The sequence below is a fragment of the Colossoma macropomum genome, unplaced genomic scaffold (assembly GCF_904425465.1).
Source record: "Colossoma macropomum unplaced genomic scaffold, Colossoma_macropomum, whole genome shotgun sequence".
NCBI lineage: Eukaryota > Metazoa > Chordata > Actinopteri > Characiformes > Serrasalmidae > Colossoma > Colossoma macropomum.
In genome coordinates this window covers 8,004-14,196 of record NW_023494789.1, presented here as the reverse complement: position 1 = coordinate 14,196, position 6,193 = coordinate 8,004, and positions in this window count along the sequence as shown.

Sequence of the window (6,193 nt, the reverse complement as noted above, 5' to 3'; positions counted from 1 at the left end):
CTGAAGAAAACATAAAATCTCTGCAGGAAGCAGCCTGAAGCAGATCTGAAAACTTCTTCTCAGGTGTGGTTATTAAGCTGGGTTGCCAGATCCTCTAATGCAGGCTCAGGCAGTGAGGTGCTGGGTCGCCAGTTCATCTGCATCCTCCTGGTTCTCATTCAGCTTGGTCAGCGTTTGTATGAGGCAGCTCCACTCGTCCTGCTGCCACACATCGATCTGCTGGAGACAGAAATAGACCCCCAAAATAAATAACAAATAACAGCTTAATAACTCAGTCTAGGCATCTTGTTCTCACTTAACTCAAGTTACTTTTATAGAGAGGAACATAAAGTACCCAGGTTAGTCTAAAATGGACATTGACCGACTAAAGAATGAGATCAATTGTACTGATATTAGCCACTAGGTGGCAGTTAAGTGTTTTGCTTCTATGTGCAGCAACACTAAGAATAAAAATATGCCTTTACATTCTGAAATAAGAGTGTATGGACGTTTCAATACATTGTACCAGGAGGCGTTGTAAAAAAAATGAGTCTAGGTGAGAATTCTATCAAACCACCAGAGGAGTTGAAATTGACAGGGAATGTCAATGAAAACTGAAAGGTTTTTAAGCAGAGTTTTGAGCTCTATCTGCTTGCACTCAGACTGGAAGGGAAAGAAGAGCGGTGAAAGATAGTGCTGTTGCTAACAGTGGCAGGTCAAAATGCACTCGACGTGTACAATACTTTTGTCTTCACAGAAGAAGAAAGTGGAAAATTTTCAGCAGTGATAGAAAAATTTGACGAATACTGCATGTCGAGAAAGTATGAGGCCTATGAGAGGTACGTCTTTAGTAACTGTTTGCAAAGACAAGATGAATCAATTGAACACTGTGACTGACCCTAAGACTAAGACTAAAACGTCAGACTTGTAACTTTGGTACATTCTGTGACTCCATGATTAGAGATCAGATTGTGATTGGAGTATGTGACAAAAAAGTGAGAATGCACTTGCTAAAGAAAATAGACCTGACTTTGGAAAAAGCTATTCAGATATGCCAGACATCAGAAAATGCCATGGTTCAGCTAAAGACATTCGAAAATGAAACAAAAAGCAGGAGTAGATGCTGTGCAGAAGGTCACAAAAGTTAAAGGCAAAGAGGAACTCTAGCTGATGATGAGACAAATAATAAAGATGAATGTATTGCATGCATAGATGTGAATGGAACAGAAATTCCATTCAAATTGGACACAGGAGCACAGGTAAACATCTTGCCATCAAAAGACTTGCACAGACTGAAAGTAAGCCTAACCCTAACCCTAAGTCCAAAACATGCAGATGAACTTGAGAACATATAAAGACAAACCAATTCCCAATAGGGCATTTTGGCCCCCAACCACAGATTGGGTGGTGGGGGGGGGTGAGGCCAGAGGTTTGGTTTAGGCCAGAGGTTATGTTTGGGGTTAGGGCTAGTGCTGTACTTAGGCTTAAGATCAGGTTTAGACTCATGGTAGACTTATGCTTGGGCTTGGATTAGGGTTAGGCCAGATGTTTGGTTTAGGCCCTAGGTTATGTTTGTGGCCTTAGGGTCAGGGCCAATGCTATGCTTAGGCTTAAGATCAGGTTTTTGGCTCAAGGTAGACTTATGCTTAGGCTTAGGTTGGGGTTAGGCCAGATGTTTGGTTTAGGCCCTAGGTCATGTTTGGGGCCTTAGGGTTAGGGCCAATGCTATGCTTAGGCTTAAGGCCATGTTTTAGACTCAAGGTGGGCTTATGCCTAGGATTGGGTTAGGGCCAGGCCAGAGGTTTGGTTTAGGCCCTAAGTTATGTTCAGATTTGGATCTTGGCTGTGGTAAAATCCATCGCGGTGAACTCTTGTATTTTTATGTTGTAGAATTGTTCTTCAGAGTACCAGCTTTTATTAGCAAAAAACCCCGTGTCTGTAAATGGCATCGTTTTGGAGTTATTAGCGTTTGAAGATTTGGTTTTGTGACCATTTGCATATTGGGAAGACTCCCAGCATTCCTTGAGAATCTACCATCATCTAGACTTTTGTTCATTTTGGTGTGGTTCCTGGTTTTGTTGGCTTATTTGATATAATGGCTCCCTATGACAGGGAGTCACTCGCACCATTCTCCCCCAAGGGACGAATAGTGGGCTCCAAATTTGGGCTTGTAGTCCAAAGTTATAGTTGGGAGTCCACCCCTGGTTAAGGTGGGGGGCCCCGTTGTTTGGCCCCCAACCACAGATTGGGTGGGGGGGGGAGAGCGTTAGGGTAGAGGTTTGGTTTAGGCCCTAGGTTATCTTTGGGGGTTTTAGAGTTAGGGCTAGTGCTGTACTTAGGCTTAAGATCAGGTTCAGGCCCAAGGTAGACTTATGGTTAGGCTTGGGTTAGGGTTAGGCCAGAGGTTTGGTTTAGGCCCTAGGTTCTGTTTGGGGCCTTAGGGTTAGGGCCAATGCTATGCTTAGGCTTAAGGCCATAAGGTTAGGTTTAGGGCTAAGGTTAGGGTTAAGGTTAGGTTTAGGGCTAAGGCTAGGGTTAGGTATTAGGGTTTAGGGTTAGGTTTAGGGCTAAGGTTAGGGTTAAGGTTAGGTATTAGGGTTAGGTTTAGGGCTAGGATTAGGGTTAAGGTTAGGTTTAGGGCTAAGGTTAGGGTTAAGGTTAGGTATTAGGGTTAGGTTTAGGGCTAGGATTAGGGTTAAGGTTAGGTTTAGGGCTAAGGTTAGGTTTAGGTTTTAGGGTTAAGGTTAGGTTTAGGGCTAAGGTTAGGTTTAGGGTTAAGTTTAGGGCTAGGATTAGGGTTAAGGTTAGGTTTAGGGTTCAAGGTTAGGTTTAGGGTTAAGTTTAGGGCTAGGATTAGGGTTAAGGTTAGGTTTAGGGTTCAAGGTTAGGTTTAGGGCTAAGGTTAGGCTAAGGTTAGGGTTAGGGTTAGGTCTTAGGGTTTAGGGTTAGGTTTAGGGCTAGGGTTAGGTTAGTATCCTATCCCTAATTTTACAAGTCCCCTCTATGGACTTACATATTCCATAATTTTTTTTTTGTAATCTCGAATTTTTTTTACGTAAATATTACTCGCGGTTACGTATTCAGGAGAAAACGGTTCTGGCCAAGCGTTGGCCAAGACTAAAAATCTTGTAATTTATGATGAAAATTACATCATATTGCTATGTTCAAAATATTAAAATCACGTATATTTTCTATGTTCATTAAGACCAGTTGTAGTACCACTTTTTTGCCACCAGGGGGCACATTTTCCACATTTTACAGATAATTGATAAAAAAGTAGTAAATTTGCAGAATTTTAAAAACGTGTTTATTACCCTAACCTGAATTCAGACATAGAACATTTCTGTAAATTTTCTGTATAGTAGAACAATTTTGTCATTTTCCTATGTCGACAGATCTTTTCTGTAAATTTTCCACATAGACATGTAGAACTTTAAAATAATTTGAAACTTGGGTAACAGTGAGTATGTTCCACTGCACTTCAGATCCTATCCCTAATTCAGACATAACCCTAACCCTAACCCTAACTGAGACATAGCAGATTTCTGTAAATATTCTACATGGACATGTAGAACTTTAAATTAATTTGAAACTCGGGTAACAGTGATGTATGCCCCACTTCAGATCTACAGTATGTAACCCTAACCTGAATTCAGACATAGAACATTTCTGTGAATGTTCTGTATAGTAGAACAATTTTGTAAATTTTCCATGCCGACAGAACTTTTCTGTACATTTTCCACATAGACATGTAGAACTTGAAAATAATTTGGGTAACAGTGAGTATGGTCCACTGAACTTCAGATCTACAGTATATAACCCTAACCTGAATTCAGACATAGAACATTTCTGTGAATGTTCTGTATAGTAGAACAATTTTGTCATTTTCCTATGTGGACAGAACTTTTCTGTAAATTTTCCACATAGACATGTAGAACTTTAAAATAATTTGAAACTTGGGTAACAGTGAGTATGTTCCACTGCACTTCAGATCCTATCCCTAATTCAGACATAACCCTAACCCTAACCCTAACTGAGACATAGCACATTTCTGTAAATTTTCTACATGGACGTGTAGAACTTTAAATTAATTTGAAACTCGGGTAACAGTGATGTATGCCCCACTTCAGATCTTCAGTATGTAACCCTACCCTGAATTCAGACATAGAACATTTCTGTAAATATTCTGTATAGTAGAACAATTTTGTAAATTTTCCATGCCGACAGAACTATTCTGTACATTTTCCACATAGACATGTAGAACTTGAAAATAATTTGGGTAACAGTGAGTATGGTCCACTGAACTTCAGATCTACAGTATATAACCCTAACCTGAATTCAGACATAGAACATTTCTGTAAATATTCTGTATAGTAGAACAATTTTGTAAATTTTCCATGCCGACAGAACTATTCTGTACATTTTCCACATAGACATGTAGAAATTGAAAATAATTTGGGTGACAGTGAGTATGGTCCACTGAACTTCAGATCTACCCTAACCTGAATTCAGACATAGAACATTTCTGTAAATATTCTGTATAGTAGAACAATTTTGTAAATTTTCCATGCCGACAGAACTATTCTGTACATTTTCCGCATAGACATGTAGAAATTGAAAATAATTTGGGTGACAGTGAGTATGGTCCACTGAACTTCAGATCTACCCTAACCTGAATTCAGACATAGAACATTTCTGTAAAATTCCTAGAAACTAGAAAATTAACATAATTTTTCTATGTCCATAGAGACCCACATACTTCCAAGGCCCCCTTTTCCCTCTACTGACCTCCCTTAACTCCCTTCCCCGGGCATGTTCGGATTCCCCACTCTGACCCATCCGGGGCTAATGGCCACCAGGAACCTTGCGCACCATCCGAACCCTTCTGGCCCACACTTAAGCACCCCCCCCCGCACTAAACCCCTTAATCCCGCCGCTCCAGAGAACCAGGCCACTGGGAGACCTCTGGAGAGTGAAGCCACTGGGAGACCATAAAAACTTAGAAAATTTTCGAGTTAAAATTACACAAATTTTCTATAATGTAATAGAAATGTTCGGTAATCCTTCTGGAACTACTTATTTAGGCTCAGCCTTCTCCATGGACAGATTTGCAGTATATAACTCTAACCTTAATCCAGACATAGAACATTTCTGCTAATGTTCTGCATAGATAGAACAATTTTGTAATTTTCCTATATGAACATTGAACATTTCTGTAAATTTTCTACATAGGTAGAACAATTTTGTAATTTTCCTATATGAACATAGAAGAGTTCTGTAACTTTTCTATATCAACATAGAACATTTCTGTAAATTTTCTACATGGGCATGTAGTACTTCGAAACAATGTGAAGCTCGGGTAACAGTGAGTATGCCACACTGCACTTCAGATCTTCAGTATATAAACCTATCCTTAATTCAGACATAGAACATTTCTGTAAATTTTCTACCTTGATAGATCAATTTTGTAATTTTCCTATATGAGCATAGAAAAGTTCTGTAACTTTTCTATATCGACATAGAACATTTCTGTAAATCTTCTACACAGATAGAACAATTTTGTAATTTTCCTATATGAACATAGAAAGGTTTTGTAACTTTTCTATATCGACATAGAACATTTCTGTAAATTTTCTATGTGGGCATGTAGAACTTTGAAATAATGAAGCTCTGGTAACAGTGAGTATGCCCCACTGCACTTCAGATCTTCAGTATATAACCCTATCCTTAATTCAGACATAGAACATTTCTGTAAATTTTCTACCTTGATAGGACAATTTTGTAATTTTCCTATATGAGCATAGAAAAGTTCTGTAACTTTTCTATATCGACATAGAACATTTCTGTAAATTTTCTACCTTGATAGATCAATTTTGTAATTTTCCTATATGAGCATAGAAAAGTTCTGTAACTTTTCTATATCGACATAGAACATTTCTGTAAATCTTCTACACAGATAGAACAATTTTGTAATTTTGCTATATGAACATAGAAAGGTTTTGTAACTTTTCTATATCGACATAGAACATTTCTGTAAATTTTCTACATGGGCATGTAGAACTTTGAAATAATGAAGCTCGGGTAACAGTGAGTATGCCCCACTGCACTTCAGATCTTCAGTATATAACCCCATCCTTAATTCAGACATAGAACATTTCTGTAAATATTCTGTATAGTAGAACAATTTTGTAAATTTTCCATGCCGACAGAACTA